The 20,493-nt window shown below is 47.6% G+C and overlaps 1 protein-coding gene across 4 annotated transcripts in view; it reads right to left on the bottom strand.

The window, feature by feature from the left end:
- Positions 1-19,779, bottom strand: part of LOC121587980 — a 57,724-nt gene extending 37,945 nt beyond the window's left edge. For 2 of the 4 annotated variants that reach the window (XM_041905401.1, XM_041905405.1), the window contains exons 1-2: positions 19,178-19,779; positions 9,249-10,263 (exon numbers count right to left, since the gene is read on the bottom strand). The gene's annotated coding sequence lies outside the window, so the exon portion shown is untranslated. Of the gene's footprint in view, positions 1-9,248; positions 10,264-19,125 lie in introns of all 4 variants that reach the window. The other 2 variants (XM_041905403.1, XM_041905404.1) reach the window with 2 other exon arrangements.
- Between the last annotated feature and the right edge of the window lie 714 nt (positions 19,780-20,493).

Genomic DNA, 20,493 nt, shown 5'->3' with positions numbered 1-20,493 from the left:
GCGAGAAAGCGAAAACATGCGATGAGGAGGTGATCGACAAGAAGGGCACCCGTACAGAGGAGGGGGTGAGACAAGCTATGATCTCTCGCGGACATCGCGGACGCGAGATCAAGTCGAGCTAAGTCCTTTTAAGGAAAGCGAACGACCATGGCGCCAACGCCGGATCGAACCGGACACGAACGGTTCCGGTCGACAGCCTGGCGAGCAGCTGCTGCTGCTGCTGGCTGTATGTCTATAGAACTGAGAGAGAGAGAGAGACAAAAAAGAGGTTGACAAAAATGTATCCATCTCAAAATCTTTTGGAACCTGCCTGTTGCGCCACCTCAACATGGGTACTTCAACATGTTTAAAACCATACTGGAGGTATTCTTTTGTAGATAAAAGAATACGTTTGCTTTACTAGCAAAAAAAAAATCGCACAAGGTCGTCCGAACCTAAACCCAAAAGATGAAAAGAATGCGCCATCATTTTTATCAAAACTCAAAGTTAAACATATGCTAATGGGTTTTTTTTGGGGGGTGCAACGTACATGCCTACACGGGGAGCCACATATTGCAAACATCGATCTATTCGCCAGCTCAAAATACCTCGGCCAGAAAAGAAACATTCCAACCAAGGTGTGGCATCCGGCACCGTAACTCCGGATACACTGCGCGTTCCAGAGTTCATTGTCCACCGTGGTTTGAAGTGCGCTGGGCTCGTGTGTGTTCGCACGCAGAAATAGAACGATCGATTGAATATGGCGAGTAGGCCAATCAATTAGTGGTTCGAACCACCACTTCAGCGCGCACTGCTCTCGCCGCCTCTAGGAACATATGTTTGCAGTAGCAGGATTAGCACCATTATGGTTTACGTTACGCTTTGCGATAAGCTGAAGTGCAACTACTGCTTGAGCGAAGCATAGAGGAGCAAGCGAATTCTTCCCCACTTCCTAGTACGGCTTACGTAAGCCGAGGTCGAAGAATGCACCACCATATGCTCACGTCTGAGGTTTGGAATTTCGTCTGGACACTGTCTGCATAGCGAATACAGGCTGGTTTCAGTCGAGACACAGGGTACACCGAAGGCGGCTTGAAGGCAATCTGCTGCTGCTGGTGATGATGATGAGTGGCTCAGAGATCGTCCAGTCCATAATGCATCCTGAACATCAAGATCCACTGAATTAATCAATCAATTCCAAGCAAGGCCACGATGACGAACTCTCACTGATCGAGGTGACCTTTTGCTTCTGAATCAACGCTCAATGGTTACTTTCTTTCCATTAATCCGCAGTAGTGCAGTGTTTATTAAGCCTAGCGTGACCCAACCACTGCTACTGGTCAGCACAATCTGTACACAATCACACTGTGTATTTAAAAAAAAAAGTAAAAGGCTTATCTACTCGCCGCACTCATCATTATTGTCGACAGTAGTGAATTAGCATCTACAAACGTTTATTGCATGCCGAAATGCCCACTCCGATGCTACTGCCCGTGTGAATCTCTGGTGCACAGGTCTTGCAATGACAACACATTTACCTCCCCTGTACACAATCAACTCCAAACCGATATCGGCCCGTTACTTAATAGCAGTACGTGTAACGATGGCGATGCGATTTATTTATTGGCGTAAATGTATCCTCCCCAATCCAGACCCCGGGGAGGATGGTGACGCATGCATGGCATGCTTCTGAAGTAGTGTGCGCCCCTTTTCGCAGGCAATTCACGGTTTGACCCCGTTATAAACTGGAGATGTTACTGACGAGGGGGAAACAAAGTGTGGAGGTCAATGCAGCAAGTGCGGCTTAAGCTTCGCTGAGCACTCATTTAATCCTATTTACGACCGATTTGCTGTGTGCAGTTTCTCATCGCTCTGTTGTGCTGGGAAGCTGGGAGAATTTGTGGCATCACTTGGTAAAGTAGTACGTGTATCGACAGCGTTTGATTTATTGCAGCTCTTCGACGAGATGCTACAACAAGGAAGTACGTACGAAATGAAAAGCAGACTATCTGCAGGATCGAGTTATAAGTTTTAGTTGACTTATGGCTTTTTTTGTCTTCGAGCTGACCACAAGTTGGTGATTGCAAAAATAATACGCCTGATCACAATTAGGTAGAACTCTTTTACTTTAACTTCTTCTAAAGATCATAAACACGTGCATTTTTACCCTGCGTCTCCACCCTTAATCCTATGCTAGCTTCAATTCTTGATCTCTAGTAAATAATCATGAACCAATTAGGTTAAATGTACACCGCTGACTTCATTTATCCTCTTCGGTTTGATTCTACCGTCACACTCCACTGAGGGCGATCAGCGCTCCAGCGTGTCAGCCGTATCAGGATCGTAATAGCAAGGTAATCAGTGCGAGGCAACCGACAGATCATGATCGTGATCGTACCCTCGTAAAGATTATTTGTACCACTGAAGCGTTACAATTAGCACTTATGTTGTAAATAAAAACAGAGCACAGAGCGGCGTGTGTCCCTTGTGCTGGCAGTATTATCCTTATTACTAGCTTTATCTCCATCAGGCAACGACTTTGATCGCTGAAACTGTCAAAGCGGCAGTCAGATTAATGCATGCCTGGCTGTGTTTTGCTGCCTTTTTTTTGCACCACAGGGTGTCCTCAACCAGACAGACAAAGTACGACCAACAAACGCATCGCATTTAAAACCTTCAACCGTCGATGGTTGTAATCGACGCCTCACACGCTGCCGCACGTTCCATAGGAAGAAGGAGGATCATAATGGAACCTCATTACATAATGGCCATATCTGCGCTGCGTCACGGTTGCGCTCTGGGGATGATCGTAGAACGCTGACCGTCGTTGTCGTCGTCCTCCTCCTGAGTCATCGGAAGCTAGCGGCTCGTAAAGGCAGATCCCGTACTGCGAGTAACGGCGGAGGGGTCGTGAGGGGACAGTAATGTGCACATGCGCGCGACCTTTGGGCAGTGCCAAATTTGGGCATAGTTTTGTCGTTTCCCTTTCCCCCATCCGCTCGTGGGGGCATTGGATTTGCGGGGAGAGAAGGGTGTCCCGTGTGTTGTTCCAGCAAGTGAGCAATAAGCTACACGGCGGGCACCAACTGAAGGCAACTCTCATTGCGTTGGTAATATTTTATAGTCGTACTGTGTGACTGGTGACTGGTGACTTGGCCAAGCGTATAAGGGGCTGTGAGTGAGTCGAGATCGAGATCGTTGCGTCGTACTGGTTCTGGAAGTGGTCGTACGTTCGATCCTTGCCGGGAAAAGGGGAGAACGGGAGCGAGAGGGACGTTTATAATTATCTCGAGCCACCTTTATCGTAGCGGTGGCTCCCGTGTACCGCAAGGCTACAACGACCATTTGGCGACTGTTGACTGGCGCCATCCAGGTGGCCTTACGCCTTGGCCACCGATGCTCTGCTGCAACTTTCGGGAAGGGGGTCTTTTTTAGCTTTTGTTGTTGTTGTTGTTACCGTATGACCGCACCGCAAGTCGCTAAGTATATGCGTACACATAGCGTTAAATAGCGTCCCGTCTCGCACAGTCTGTGATCTTGCCTCCCGTCCGGACATCCCAATAACTCCAAAACAAACAAAAACCACAGCCTGCGAGTGCGTGACGCCGTGAAAGATGGTGTGGCTGGAGAAGTTCGAGGTCGTGGTGAAATGTTTTCGCCACATCCACGCAAGCCGACGGCGGAAGGCGCATTGGCGCAGCGCTGAAAGAAATATGACCGGCGCTAGGCAGACGACCTTGAAGGTCGTTGGTGGAGAGCGTTCGCGTAATCAGTCGCACCGCACAGCGGTTACCGCGGCGACATTGAGCGACACGCTGGGGGATCGGATGGTGTTCGGCGTACGGGAGCCAAACCCGCTGTGAAAGGTTGACAATCGCGCATTCGACGTATGCAAATGTGCTGCTTCCTGGCCTCCCTTCGGGACGGAAGGCGTGCTTCGAAGGGGTACAAAAAAAAAGCACTCACACAATTGCACGATTGCTTTTATCAAGTACACGGCGTGGAGGTTTAATTTGGCCAAAACGAATCCTCCGAGAGCCGTGTCTTCTCGTTTACCTTGATCAAGTTGCCAGAAGACAATTGGTGACAATCGTGGCCAGAAGTGGCTACAGGCGTGAAGAAAACAACCTCCATCCCCGTTCGAGATGGTTGGTTTATTTTGGGGAGCTTTTTGAGAAATAGAATGGGAAGAAGTCAATGCTACACTATCAACTATCGGCAGAGCTCGGGGGTTTGTTTTGGAACATTGCTTGAAATATCGCTCGTATCTGTCATGTCGCGAAAGTCAACGGCCTACTAGAGATGCTGAATGTCATCTCCCACTCAATGCAAATGTCTAGCAAGAAGGAGGGATTGGTCGATTTGCATACAAAGAAACCAAGAAACAAAACTGTGCCGACTTTACCACTAAAACCATTATCCTAACAAACTCCATCAACGGCAACATCATTATCAAACCATCAAGCAAGATCGCAAATCAGCCAGAGCCTGCCAGCCAACACCCGGGACGTTGAAACAATCGGTCAGTTATTAGCGGGGCTAAATTTATTGCTCTTATAAATCGGTGAACTCGCTTAACGCGCTGTTTTGCTGTGTTCGGCGTGTTTCGAGAGTCATAAAATCATCGACTCATTGGGTACGGTTAGCTGCACATCGGACATCGGAGGCCTCCGATCGATCGATTGTCGCTGTTTGCTAAAGTTGTGCCAAAATTGATTTCACAAATTTTCAGTCTCCTTGTCCCACACCTTGTCGGGATCCGGGAGCTAAGGCCCGACACGCCAAGAACTGTTCTTGGCTGTGAACTCATTCTGATCCAACGCCAACGCCTGCAAACGGACGAAACTTGATCGCATGCACAATGCTGTGGTTGGAGATGTTGCCGAAATTTCAACTTGCTTAACGATCAAGCTTCAACGTGAAGCGAGCAATGCATGAAACAGGGAGTGCGACTTTAGAGCCATTCAGTGTTTCAAGTCGCCGTACGCCTCTCAAAGTGTAAGGTGTTAGATACGCGATCACACCACACCTTCGGCCTGAACAATCAACTTCAAACCGCGGAGATTGAGGTAGCCATTTGCTGAGCAAATGTCCGCACATGAGTATATGCACCAACTCGGGATCCCTTCTGACCGGACGCCATTGACGACGACGACGACGACGCCGATGACAGGGATGGTCGATGGTTTTGGTGTGCCAGTCCGAAAATGGGAGTGCGGTGAAGAAAATCAAAAAAGAACCACTCGATCGCACCCACGCACACCGCCAGAGACCGACCGGGTCGAACGTCGAAGCAAGCCGTCAAAATGCTAAAGCCAGCCGGACCGTTTTCGGGCTCCGTTGTGTCAGTGTGGATCTTTTCAAGAGATTATCGATTGTTTTCTTCCGTTGGGTTCTTCTAAAGCTTCAACACACACACACACACAATCGCGTAAACCTTCACCCCCTTGGTCAGCGGTTGCGGGTGCGCAATGAATCATTCGCAGTCTGGTGATCATTTTTAAATTTTCACCACAAACCTTTGCGAAGAAAAGAAACACTCAAGTCTCACTGCTTTGCACACTGAAAGGTACGGCAAAGCCGAGAATCTAATGCTCAGCTCACAGAACACACATCATCCCCTCCCGTGTCGATGGCAAAACACGATGCGTTGGCGGTTTATCGTCCGAGGCCACCAACAAAACCAAAACAAAAAAAAAATCAACGACACATCGTAAGACAACCGGCCACATTGTTGTACGTGTCCTTCTTCCCATGGGTGTGTGGCTAGCTGGTCGGTGGGCGAATGATGGTATGATGATTTTTATTTTATTCAGTCCACTCCACGTCGTCCCTTCCACTCTAAAATCTGGCATCGCGAACAGTTGCTTAATCTGCCACAGATTCGGGCTGGAGGAGTTTCGTTTTATTTTATTTTTCCGCAGCTCATGATCGGTGCGCAATGTGGACAAAATGACAGGTTTCGATCATACGGCAAAGGTCGTTGTAACTTGCCGCTTAACATGTCCGATGATCGATGCTGGTTTGGTTCGCGTCCCAACGCGCCCAATGCAATAACTGGCGGGTGTGGATCGTTCAATATGCTGGCTGCGATTCGTGGTGTAATGTGATGGCGAATAGTGATGAAAGAAACGGCACTTCAAACGGTTCGGTGACGGTGTTGTGAGATGGTGAGATACCGATTACCGTGGGTAAGGGGTCTATCGTAGCCTCCGGAGATTCAGAACATTATCCAGCAGTATAGACTCTATAGCAACATGGTATAGAATATGGAGAAAAGATCCCTGTTGACCTTGTGTGCTTCACAAAGCGATACTGCAACCCTCATTCCGTCCTGTATGTATACAAACAAAAGCATGATATCCAAACACTTCTTTTAACACCTCCATCATGAGCTTAATCAAATGACACAGCGATCAATTGCTGTGTATGCATTTGCATGCTGCGCTCAACCGAAGCTATTTCCCACAATAAGTGAGAATTTATTGAATGGGCTATAAGAATGAAATAACAACTCGAGAAACACACACACACACACGCTAATTGAAAATCGAGTAAGTTATCACCCCCATCTAGTAAGGTAATCGGATCCCGCAATAGGACAATGTCTGGAATCTCTCTCCCTCCCTCTCCCTCGAGACGGTTGGTCCGGAATTATTATTCCATTTACCTCCATTTGCCTGCATGTCAGCACGGACCTGGGGTAGTAGTTCGTGCCGTGAATAATGCTGTTTGTGGTTATGAAATATTGCAAAACATGCCCCATTCCATATCTCATCCATTCATTGGCAAAACGACATATCGTACCTTGGGGCAGTTTTTTTTTGCTCTCCTTCATGCGCAATCTCACAGAGAAGTGATTTCCAAGAAACAACCCTCAACGATTTATTCTATATGTATGAATATTAATAAAATATACCTGTAGCCAATGGAGGAAGCGTGTCTGTGTGTGTATGTGTTCAATCAAGTCAGGTGCTACGGTAGGAGATTTTCGCAGAAACCCAGTCCGGGGTCTGGCCAGTCCGTCTGCAAGATACTCCCGCAACGTGTCCTAGATTGATCGCAACACACCATCACGTGGTGCATTATTTATGCATCAAACCATCGATATATTGGCACATGCTCGATATGAGACCCGCTGAGGGCTCGTAAATTCTCACGCCCCTCAGGAATTCCAATGCGCGCGATGGTTCGCGCATATAGGAAAAAAGGTTATGCATGCTTCGGTACGATTGCTTTTTTTCCGCCCCGAAGCCATTAGCAGTTATCCTCGCAGTAGCGTTCCAGTTACGACCACAGTCTGTTGTCGTTACAACCAACCTCTACTCCAGCACCGAGGTGATCCTCGCCGGCTGAAATCGCCAAAGGAAGTAGGCACCCGCTGTCAGCATGCATAAATCAACCACAATTAGCCAAGACATCCCTGCGAAGAGGTCTGGCCCGTGTTGGGTTCCGTGATCTTTGCTGCCGGTTTGCTAATGTGATGAACTTCATCATCCGCATCGTTCGGTCGTTGCGTTTTGCGCTGTTTAGTTATTAGCTCTAGCCCCATAAACTAGCTAGCCCGTCCACTAGACGCCATAAGGCGGTTCCCGAAAAGGTAACCCGATTAGGGAAGAATTGATCGCCCAGGACCACCATCGATGGAACCGACCGGCCGGAATGGCGTGGTGCTGGCTTCTGGTGGGTGGTATACAATACTGGCCTTAACATAACAACAACAGCTTCAGTTTACAGATCTAAACAGATCTCAAGAATGTATGCAGCGTCCAATAAACCTCCCTCAAACAAGACACTGTGCTGGGAACCGACCAGAGATGAAGGAACCGCCAGCGACGAACGTAACAAATCGGTCCAAACACTTCAATTGATTGGTTCCGTTCGTTAGCATTCGATCATTTCTCACCGGGTTTGCAGGAAATCTTCCCAATCGACAGACAGCCACCTGGAGGCCGATGGCAAATGATTTCCGTACAGCGGGTGGAGCCCGGTGCGATAGGTTACAACTCCACGCCCACGGTTTTGGGGTGTAAAAAATAATAAACCATTAACATAAACGCCGAACGATCTGAAGAGCTATTTAGGGAGAGAAGAAGGCACAGCATAAAGGGTACGATTTACAATCGCGCGCGCAATACACGGGTGTTATTATGACTAATATCAATTTTCCATATTCATGCCCAATCGAAACCAAACACGCACGCACACACCGTCTCGGGATTGCTGTAGTAGAGGGCTTAATCCTACAGTTCGGAAAGAAAAACATGAATGAATAATGAGGCTGCTCCTTTTCGAATGACAATTGCTGTATGGACGATTGCATTTGCTTTTGGGAGAGGCGGATAAAGTGGCATTCGTCCATCATTACATAAGAGACCAATTATGCATCGAAAGAGCAAGGTAATGGGCATTCGGTTAAATCGAATGCGGTGGGCGCAGAATGACTAATCTAATTCTAGACATCAGCTCCAGGAAGATCTGCCAAAAATAAAACAACCCCAGAGTTTCAGCCATTCCGTGCAGCTTCAATTGATCACTCATTTAACATGCATTTAGCAGCGAAACACTCCATTTAAGCATGATTGTCACATTGGCTGATAGGGCAGCAACGAACGGCAACGAGTTGTGTTGTTAAAACGAGACATTAAGCAACACCGTCACTGTCAAAACACACTTCAATGCACATCTTTAGCGCTTCCCGAAAACATTGACCCCAATCAGTGGAGGGCAATGACCAGTTTACCAGTTTCCTCTTTCACTCTGCATCCCCTAGCAGGGCAGCAGCCTGCCTGCAGACGAACAGTCTGGACAAAGCCTGCTGCAGCCTTAAGTCATTGCTGTCTCACACGGTTTATTTATCATTCAAATGAGATTTAAGGAATAGACGAAACAGCACTCGCAACAATCAGATCACGAACATGAAGCTGCCTTCCGTCAATTGAAATGAAACATATTCGATTCTAATTTAGTATTGCGCTGTCTGGCAGGAACCTACTTCGGGTAACTGTACAGAAACACCTGCGTCCCCGTTTCGCTATGATAGGAGAACGTGTTGTCACCTTCACAGTTCGTCGGTTCCACCGTACCACTGTACCCGTCACCGTAGGTGTTGCGTTAGGTAGAGTGAAAGACCCCGAAGAAAAAGGCACACCCACGCGGCAAACGGGGACTGGGGACCCACGTCAGCGGAAGTACTCCCAAATCCGGTCCGAAGACCCGAAAGCATACGTGTTTAAATTTGCATACTCCAAGTACCCCTTTTGGCCTACCTTCAACGGTTAATTCCGGTCATTAGGACGGTGACATTCGGTTGAGTACTCAGTGTCCCGTCCGTCGGTCCGACCGTTCTGTTGATTGAGCTGTGTCGTACGATGCACTGCTATAGCTGTTGCTGCTGGCTCCGTTTCCGCTTCCGAAAACAAAGTGCACAGGGGATATCGAGGTAACAGGCACGCTGGGTCGTACTTCCGACACACGCACTATTTCGTTACGGCACTTTGGTCACGAGTAACACTTTTTTTACGCTCCTCGCCGCCACTGACTGAGCTCTTTTGCCCGTTTCGTGTTTTGCTTTGACAGCCGTCAAGGGAACGATGAGGTGTCACAACGTTTAAGGTAATTCTTCGTTTCTTTTTTTCTTATTACACTCCACTGAGAACACACTCATTCACTCGCTCGGGTGGGTTTAGGAAACGTTGAGGAGGCACTTTTGAGGTTCAAACCCGTAATCCTACCATTGAACTTTTTGAAGAACACTTTCAAGACTTAAACAGTGCAAACCTGTGTGTCGAAGGCGCGCGCACGCACTCGCTTCAATCTTTTTTGGAGGTCGGTAAAAATATTTTGCGTTCTTACGTCCGTAAGGACGACGTTCCGTTGACTTTTGCTGCTCAAGTACGTTTTGCACTTTTGTGTTATGCTTGTTTTTTCGTCTCTTCCACCGTATCACGAGAACACTTGAGCTTACCCTTATACGGGCGTGGAGTAATTATTAATTAAACAGAGACAAATAACAATTAAGCAAAACAAACATTCAAACGGCTTCAGCAATGGCGGCGCCAGCAGCCGATCAAGCGCAACGACGTGTTCGACCCGGGCACGAACGGTCTGCGCACAATCGATCGGTCGGGATCGGTTTCACCGAAAGCGTAGAGCAATTCAAACGTTAATGGATTTGCCAGTTTCTGGCAGCCACCTTCGGGGGATCAGATTGCGAAGGAGTGCAGTGGCAGTCGTAAAGTCTTCCGCACCCGATGATCCTCAATCGCGTCACCGTGTAGGAGCCTGCAGAAAACGGAGCAAAGAAACAACAAAGTTATCATTAATGTGTGTGTATTTTTTTGATGACCACTCATAATCAACGGTTTCAAACACACTGCTGCACACTTCCAAAGGTGTAAGCTCTGAGAATTTGTGGCTCGATCGATCGTGGCTTGCGATCGCGTTGGATCTTTGCCGCCCGGACCAAAAACCTTTCAATTAAGGAAATGAGTTTTTAATACAAACCAGACGGCGGAAGGTGATGTTTAACCCGATGCACATCCCCGCTAACCATAAACATATCATTTCAGCAAAGCGAGATTCTCGCCTCGGCCATCATAAAGGCGCGATGACTGAAGGTGAGGAGACACCGTTGGAATCGATCATTAGGAAACCCTTCGATTAATTGGGCGAGATAATAAGATCTGGAAAAAACCGGTGCAGCTATATCCTTTGCGTCTTGTTGCAACAAGCCCATCTTAATAAAGGATCGCTTCTTCGTTCTTCCTTAATTAATATTTTGAAGAATTACTGCTCCCCAAAAAGAACGTTCTACGTCATCATCAAACAAAGAAATATCTTGAAATGATGGCCCTGTGAGCAAGATAAGCCCATTCGTTGAGACACACAAACGCATCACTGTCCATATGTTTATAAACCCAAGAACCGTACTTCGCGTTTGTCACCAATCGATTTAATTGGTCTACTCGTCGTAAACCAACCAACTTGTGCTGCCCTAAACTGTCCTAAGCAGCCCCTTCTCCTCTCCCCGCAAGTGGCAAAGACACACATGCGGATGTTTCCGATCCGTGGCCACTCTACCGCTCGATATGGTATTATTATCACGTAGTAAATGTGCGGTTTTATGACGATCCAACCCCGAACTCTGCCCCAAATGGAAGCGAGTGGCGCCCAACGTGTCGCTGGCAGTAAGACGATCGACGGGTACCGGCGGTTTTTGTTTTGGGTGCCCCTGCTAGACTCCCAGCGCTGGGTTGGTTGTCTCTGGTCGATTGACTGGCACAGGAATCATAGGAAAGGCGGTCAATGTACGATTTTATAGCTAGCTTCTCCTTTAATGTCTGTGCGGGCGCCGGAACTGTTGATCGATCGGGTGAAGCATTCCTGTGTTGTGGACTGTACATTCAAAGAAGGAGCAGTGGGAGATCTTAAAATGTCTAGGAACCCTAAAAACTTTGGAGCATCCAACACAATGCCTTGCGCGCTGATCACTGATACGTTATGGCACGAGCATACTATCTAAAACATTCTATTCGGCGGGTTCTACAGAGACGCCCAATCGGTGCAGGATTCAGAATATGGCACCCAGACCTGGGTCGCTAGGGCAATGCTGGATCTTTGATGGGTTTCATCTAGCAGTTTATGATGCTTCATTTCTTTCATTTAGTATCGATCCGCTCGTTAATTATGCCGCACACGAACAAGAATGATTTATATCCCGCTAACTATTCCCGACACGCAGCGATCTTCCGAATTGCGTGATTCTAGCGTAATTAGCTCTTCCACTCGCTAGAACCACCAGGGAGATGCGGAACAATTCTTGTTGGAATTCAGAGAGAGTTCAGAGTTGTAGAGAGATAAAGCGCAAGGAAAGATCACCTGTGGTGGTGCAACGTTGATCGATCAAAAAGCCCGCACCCCGAACCCCGGTTGACCCACTTGCACCAAGCACTGGAGATTGCATTGTATCGCTGTTAATTGGATTACATGTACCCGCCGCCGCGTGTGCATTCAATCTACCGGGCACCTTTCGTTTATCATGCTACCTTCGTTCGTTTTATTGTATCGTAATCAAACACAATTTTGTTCCTTCCCGTTGTTTCCCGTCAACAACCGCATACAAATCCCGTTAACATGCTGGGTCACAAACTCCCCCAACACCATGCCATCGCAAAACAAAACCCGCCGACATGCTTCCGCTTAATGAAATTCGAACTTGCAATAAATCACTGCAAATCGTTAATCCATTCCGGTTGCCAAAATGCATCAAAGAATCAGACTCCGGCCCGCTTTTGGGGACCCGCGGAGACTTCAATATGGGAAGCGGAATTGGGCAGGGTTACCACATACCACTCGAATTTCGCTTTGCATCCCTGCAAGCGCGGTGGAAAGCGGAAAGCGGACCTGCAGCTCGTAAAGGTAAAGGAAATGGTGTACCGAAAACAACAAAACACTACATTCATCACCGGACAATGGTGGAGAGCAGAAGAAAAAAAATTGATTTCATTCAGTGCACATTTCGTTTCGCGGGGTGTTTTTGGGGTGGAAGGGCGATCGAGCAAAAGTTGGAATCGTTGGACGTAAATTGAAAGCTAAATGTAGCAAAACGATTGTAAAAATTGCGTGTTTGTTGTTTTCCGTTTTTTGCCTTTTCCTTTTTATCGTACATAAAACCAATTTACCAGTGCAGCCATTTTGGTGTAGTGTCTGCCCAATGTCAGTGAAGTTATATGTTGTATATCTGCGTCCGTTTGTGTTTGGTTTCCCTGTAGTTTCCCCCGTCTTGGGGGTGATATTAAACCCATTAATCTGATACAAATGTGCGCTGCACTGCGAGCAGTATAAACCACCAAGCGAACACCTCATCAGATATGATCTTGAGAAGTCAATCTTCAGTGAGCATTATCGCCGTAGCACCTTTAACACCCACTCTCCCACATCCCAGCATCGATTGCGGTTACGCCGGTGCGCAAACCGATACGATTCCGTTCGAAAACGGTTTAACCACATTGCATCGATAGCAGGAAGATCACTGGCGATCGTCCGCTCGTTTATCGCTGAATCATATCGATATCTCTTCTTGGATATGTAGATACTTTGGTTTTCAACACCTCAACAAACAGACGATCGACTGTTACTGGGAAATGGTTCAGCATCGCTCTCAAAACGTCCACCCAATTCCAACAGCACCATTAACCACAAACCGAGCAGTTGTGGTGATAAATTTCAATTAATTGTCTGCGCAAAATCGCCCCGAACTCGAGTTTATGGTAAACCCGAATTTAAATCGATCGTTTTACTGAGTGTCCTTAAGGAATGTGGCGCGAGTGTAGTGAGCGAAGAAGACAACAAGGAAACGGACCTTTTTTATTTTAAACTAAGTGATGAGAACCGTCTATGAAAAAAAAAATAACGACTCATTTCGTTTTACTGTTTGTCATTAATTTCAATAGCAAGCAGTTTTGGCTGCACTTAAAAGCTCGGCAGGGTGTAGATGGTTCTGATGAATGTTCATTTATTATTATTATTATTATTATTATTTATTTAATCTTCAACGGGCCGTATGGCCTAATTAAGATGTAACAGTTCAATTGAGAAAAAAAAATACATAGCAAAAATAAGATTTACATCGCAATTCACTGCGGCCACGGCAAAAGCCGGAGACGTTCCTTGAAGCACTGAGTTGAGATATCGAAGTCGAAGCAATCCGAGACAGTGTTGAAGACAGCCGACATGCGGAACATAGGGTCAGACCGACCAGCACTGGAACGGGGTTGAGCGAGCCGTAGAGTTTCTCTAGACCTAAGTGTTCGGGATGGTGCATAGATATCGACTCGATGCAACAAAGGCGATGAGTCGATAGAGCCATTTAGCAATCCAGCGATGAAAGAGCACTGTGCATTGCGTCTTCTAACCGAAAGAGGTTCAAGGCCTAGAAGACGGCACCGCGCAGCATACGGAGGAAGATTATTGCGATCCTGCCAGGGAAGTAGGCGTAGGGCATATCTCGTGAGCTTACGTTGAATCGCCTCAAGTCGAGCAATTGAAGAAGCGGTAGTTGGGCTCCAGACTACGCACGAATATTCCAGAACCGAACGAACGATGCAGTTGTACACAGCTTTAATGCACATGGGGTTACGGAATTCATTAGTTGTCCGGATAACCACGCCAAGTAATTGATTTCCTCTGGCTACAACGTCATCGATATGCTGTTTAAAGTTCAAACTAGAGTCAAGCAGAACGCCCAGGTCTTTGGCATGATTCTGTCGATTAACTGCAGTGCCGTCCATGAAGTAGGTCCCAGTCACTGGGCTCCTGCATCGACTAAAAGACACACAGTAGCATTTCTCGATGCAGATAGTCAGTCCATTACGCTTGCACCACGAACAGAAAATTTCGATGCAGTCTTGCAGGAATGTACAATCGCCTGTGTTGTGAATAGGCGAGAAAATTTTTGCGTCGTCGGCAAACAGACTGATACTGTCGGGAGGTAAAGCCAGGGTAACATCGTTGATAAACAATATGAAGAGAAGCGGGCCAATATTGCTTCCTTGTGGCACACCCGAGCTGCTGACTATTTCTTTGGACATGTGCTTATCAATTTTCACGGTGTATGTGCGATTAGTTAGGTAAGACTTAAGCCACTGTACGAGCGAGCTGGGAACTCCTAGCTTGTCGAGTTTAGCGAGAAGAATTGCGTGCGGAAGAGAGTCGAATGCTGCTTTCAGATCTGTATAAATTGCATCGACTTGAGCTCCGGCATCAATTTGATTAGTGCAATAGGTTACAAATTCAACCAGGTTCGTGGTAGTCGACTTTTTTGGCACGAATCCATGTTGATACGGGCTTAGGTAGCTGCGGCATGCATGTAGCAGATGTTTGTATATCACTAGTTCGAACACCTTGGCAATGGCACACAAAGATGTAATACCCCGGTAGTTGATGGCATCTGTCCTGTCGCCCTTTTTGTAAATAGGAACCATCCAAGATTTCCTCCATGTTTTGGGAAAGTAGCCATTGGCTAGCGATGCATTGAACAATTTTGCAAGGATAGGTGCTACTGTCGTTTGACAGCGTTTCAGCACGGTAGAAGGAATTCCGTCGGGTCCAGGAGCGAAGGAAGGCTTTAGTTGCGCTAGGGCAGATAAAACGATCTCACTGTCGATGAAAGGAGTGCTCATGTTAATTGCGCCAGCCGGAGTGTTGACGAGAGCAGCATCAATGGTATCGGTATCATTCATGGCCGGTGAAAAGCAATCTGCGAAGCGATCCGCGAAGAGATTGCACATTTCATTAGTGTTGGCACTTGTTGCTCCTTTATACGTAATGGATTTCGGTGTATGCGTAGATTTTGTTTTGCTGTGGTAGAAGCGCCAAAACGAGTCAGGCCACCTGCAGAGGTTACGTTGGATTTTACTCAAATATCTGCGATATCGAAACCTGTTATAGCTGCAGTATAAAGAGTGCGTGTCAAAGTAGATCGAGCGAGATCTTTGGCAGCGGCGCGTTTGGTAGTGACGATAAGCAGCTCTTTTTACACGTTTGAGTCGTTTGAGTGTGCGGTCCGCCCAGGGGGGGTTAGGTTTAGGACGCTGAACTGGGACGCATACAACAAAGGCTTGCAGCATGAAGGACGAGAATGAACATACTGCTTCGTCAAGTGAAATAAAATTGGAACAATGAAAGCTATTGTTAAACATTGAAATCATGTCGTTCAGTTTCACATAGTCAGCTTTAGCAAAGTTATAACGATAAAATGCGGTTGTCGTCGAGTTTTGTCGAGTCGTCGAATTGCGTCGGGTCGACGAGTTAATACGTATATTGAAGTCAAACGCCGGGTGATAGGAGTCAAGAGGTACAAGCGGAACAACACTTGGAAAGACAGGCGAACACAATTTAGCTGCAGCATTGTTAGCGTAGAGCAGGTCAAGCATGCGTCCGTGCGAATTATTGATGTGATTAAGTTGCACTAATCCGTTAAATTTAAATCCATCCACAAAGGTGTTGTTGGCCAGTGAGCGCGCAGTTGGTTCATAGTGCGTGATTGATGAGTATGCTGGCGAGGACGAAGGATCAGCTGTGGACCAGCTTATGCTAGGCTGATTGAAATCGCCAATAACAAACAGCAGATCCGAAGGCTTCAGTGTGAGAGTGAAGCCGCTGATACAATCATGTAGAGAGCGAAGAGTCGATATCTCGGAGCTAAGCTGCGGTGGAATGTATACTACCATGATGTACAGATGTGCGTTATTGCAGGTGACGCGCACACAAATATACTCGAGAGAACGATCACGGGAAGGTAATTCTATCGACTCGTATGCGTTAGAAACGGCTAGCAAAACACCACCACCGCGAGAGCTAGAGCCGCTGAGAGAGCGATCACAGCGGTAAACAGAGAAGTTGTTGTTGAAGAGAAGAGCAGATGGAATGTTGTCAACAAGCCAAGTTTCCGTAAGGGCGATAAGGTCGAAGTCAGCCTCCGATACAGCTAGGTGAAATTCTTTTGTTTTAGTGCGCAAACCTCTAACGTTTTGATAATAGCAGCTTAAATACTCAGCGGTAGCGTTGTCATTGTGGTGGTTGGATAAAGCGGGTATACGGTAAGTCAATTGAGCTGCGTTGTCAGAGCATGAGGCTTGGCGTGTTTGTTGCGTGCAATGAGCGGGACTGCGTCTAGTTGAGAAAAAAGCGATCGATTGTAGACTGGTGCAGGTGCGGAGATGAAGCGCGGTGGTTTTGGGGCGGTCCAGAAACAAGTGTTGAGTTGGGTGCTTCCAAGGTATCATTCACCGGGGGGTGACACTGTTGTGATGATGTTGTTTCAGGATCAGGTGGAGTAGACGTACGTGCTGCTAAACGGTGAGTCGTTGTTGGTGTGCGTGTGGTGTAGCGGTGATCAGTACTAGTAGCTGGTGTGCGTGTTGTAAAACGGTTTCGGGTGGCTATAGGAGATGAGGTTTGGTGGTCGTGTTGACGGGATGGAAAAAACTCACGTACACCGATACCGACTGGCCAAGTGGATGGTGTGAGTGCCGCATCTCGAAGGATAGCCGGGACTCTCACTTTGAATGAAAGCCAATTCATGCTGTCCACACTAACCCCTCTTCTCAGCAGGCAATACGCTATAACGTCATCGGTGGCTAAGCGACGCTTTACAGAAGCGACCACTTGTTCCACAGTGACGGCTGTTGATAAGCGGGATAGGCGGATCCAGATCCTATCTGTGAATGGCTCACGAGGTGCAGCTTGAAGCGGTGATGATAACGGATCGGTTCCCACCAGTTCATGAGGTTGTGTAGGTGCCGGCTGGACGGCAATCGTGGTATTGGTGTATGCGTTTGGCGATGACGCGGCACAAAGGATGTTACCGCGATTGTTTACAATTCTGTTTACACCAGGAGATGCCGAATCCTCGATTACGCGCCTCCGCTTTCTACCCGTAGCCGGTCGAGGATCAGGATTCCGAATGTGAGGCGTGGATGCAGTTTGAAGGAGGGTAAAACCACTGCGAACTTCGGCGACAATAGGCTCAACGAGCTTGCCGATAGCTGCTACAGCTGAGGTGAGGGCGGCTTGGAAACCGACCTGGGCGCCTATTTCTTTTACCGAACGGCAGCGCGGATTTTTAAGAATGTTAGTGCAGCCGATGCAGCTCCAGTGCAGGTCAACATTGGACAATACTGCGTCAATCAGCTCGGGGGGCAATTTGCAACAGCCGCGGTGGAACGTAGCGTCACAATATGCACAGCTGATGATGCAGCCGGTGGCCTCTAGCGGTTCAGCACACGAGAAGCAAATAGCCGCCATCGCGAAATCACGCGTAATCACAGCACAACACTGCTAAGCCGAGCAGGAAAAAACAGCAGGAAACCACAGTTGCGGTGCAACTAAACAATTCGCCAACACGCAACGATGATGTGAAGCAGTTTAATAGTCCGTAGAATAGGCAACAATGCGATGCGACGCAGAAAACACAAGAAATTTACTGAAAAATCACGGAGCGCGACGAAAGTGCGGCCGAACAGTTAAACGTCAAACGTTTGTTTGCATCTTTGCAAAACCTAACGCCGTAGCAACTGTTCACGAAACCGAGCGTATCGACGGGCTGCATTTTGCACAAATGCAGCAAAGAAACATAGAGGGAAACCTGCTGCAAAAAGTAGTTTCTGCTTGAAACAGCCGTCCATACACCGTGGGTGGATTGGTTTCGATAGGATTGGAGCGAGGGGTGGTTTGTTTTTATTTTTGGATTGAAACCACCTTGTAATGGTTTGCATGTAAGTGTCGCTACTAGCGCCTGCTACCAACCAGAAGGCTCTATCTGGTCCTGACTTAGCGAAGCAGAGATTAGCGGCATTAAAAATCTTTCCCCACGCCCAAAAGATAGGACTCATTTCGGGCAGGTAACAAACATTCATCAAGCACACACACACATATGAAAAAAAGGGATGAAAGGGAAGATTATCCGGTAATCCTTTCCCACCCGATATCTTTCTACCAAAATAAACACATTTCATTTTTCATCAACAGCAACATTACAGCAACAACAACAAAATTCCCCAAACGAAACTCTTCCAGCCATCAGCCGCACCGTTTGACCATGAAAAGTGGACAACCGAACTGGCTGGTGCACTTCTCCCGGATGACGAAGCCACAGGGAAGCAGAAACAAACACTAAAAACCCACCGATTGGCGACGAAGTCATAAAAATTCAAATACGATCAAACCTTGGTACGAATTCGCGCGCGCGCGGGATTTGTTGTGGGACGAAAGCCAACACAACCCACCCAGGCCGCTGGCTTTTGTGTGTCCCCTAGTGTCTTTTTTTTTTGTTGTTGCTGTTGCTATTAAGATGGCAGGTGGACGGACACACACCACGGGTCCACTCATTTGGGCCTGGGTGCTTGGTGCAGCAGGTCTCCCGTTTGGTATGTGAAGTTTTGCAAACCGAGGGAACCTAAGAACCTCCACTCCAGCCAGACCTACCAGTGTTTGGAGGGAAGGTGCGTGGAGATTTCATGTGTATGTGTGTGTGCCCGTTTGCCTTCCTTCCAGCGGTAACTGTCTGGCAAGTGACAGTTTTACTTCGCAAAGGCGATTTTGAGATCTGGTCCTGTCGTTTGCAACCCCAATGTATTACTCAACTTTTTCAACGGATTTAGAATTCGCCGAACATTTCTTCTTGCATTTCACTTACTTTTACGTGTTATTGCTCACACTTTTATCACTTTTCGCACTTTTCAACTGTTCTAATATCCAGCACTGCGTTTGCACTTTTTGTGTGTGTGTTTGATAACACTGGTCAAAACACACACACAGCACGCTACGATTCGAGTTTTCGAGCACTTTTCCTAACGCATGAAAAACGCCCCAATCGAGAAGGGCTTAAAGGGCTCGCCTACTGGATTACTAGGGAGTGTTACCCTCACTTTTTTTTTTCTTCAAAATTTTACTGTCACACACAACACACACAGACACGATCGCACAAACGCACTCTGCAATCATCTCACCGCGTGGTGAGGATTCAAAGAACCACCGAACCTAACGATCATGTTTGTCACTTTCCTACGTACTTGCTCTGCTATTTAACGTTCGTATAGCAAACACGGAAACCCCTCCGACGATGGCGCCCTTGCAACAGGGCTTTTCGATCGGAAGTATGCCGTTCCCGCCAGCCAAGTTCGGTTGGTGTGGTGGCGGTTCCGCTGCTCAGTTCCTCAGGGTTTTACGCAAGCTACTACTGCCCTCTAGAGCTGATCGCGCCGACGGTTCGAAGCAAACTAATAGTCGCTGGCCGTGCTGCGGAATCGACCCGCCGCTGGTGTGCAGGGTTCTCGAGCTCGAAACACACACACGCACGCACGGTGCGGATCGTACGGCGCTCTCTCACGCTCACGCTCTGGACCTTTGGACCGCGGCCGTACACGCCTCTCGCGAGAAACGTGACGCATGCTCACCGACTCGACGGCGACTCAAAACGGAGGCTGGTTGAGATCGGCTGCTGCTGCTGCTGCTGCTGATCGGCACTTGTGGGACGTGTGCGACTCTCGTATTCTGTGTTTGCTCTCCTCTGCCCTTCCGTCATAGTGCGTATTGCTACACCGTGGAGTTGGAGCGATCATCTGGCGATCCTTTTAGCTTTGCATGTGGAATTTTTGCCGAAACCATGTGGTATGTTTTGTGGGTTGTCAATGAACAAGCCGATCATTGCTTCCTGTCCCTAATGGGGGAGAAACGATGAGTAACGCGTCTCTACCAGTGAGGGGGGGGGAACTATTTTCTTTTTTCAGGGTTAGTTCTTTTTGAAATTCCTGGAGTGTCTTTATAACATCCAACTACTTCATCGTTGATGAAGAGAAGCAGTGTTTCCTGTACAACCATTTATTCATGAAGAAACCGAAGACCAGCCAGCAGTTCAGACAGATTCAAACCGATGGCTCACAGTAAGTCAATCGCAGTCGTTTTATCAGTCTTATCACAACCATAGGCACACACCTCAACTTTGGAGCGCAA

This window comes from Anopheles merus, chromosome 2R (assembly GCF_017562075.2).
Source record: "Anopheles merus strain MAF chromosome 2R, AmerM5.1, whole genome shotgun sequence".
Lineage (NCBI taxonomy): Eukaryota > Metazoa > Arthropoda > Insecta > Diptera > Culicidae > Anopheles > Anopheles merus.
Note: the sequence above shows the minus strand (reverse complement) of the source record. Positions and strands in the feature narration are given on the sequence as shown.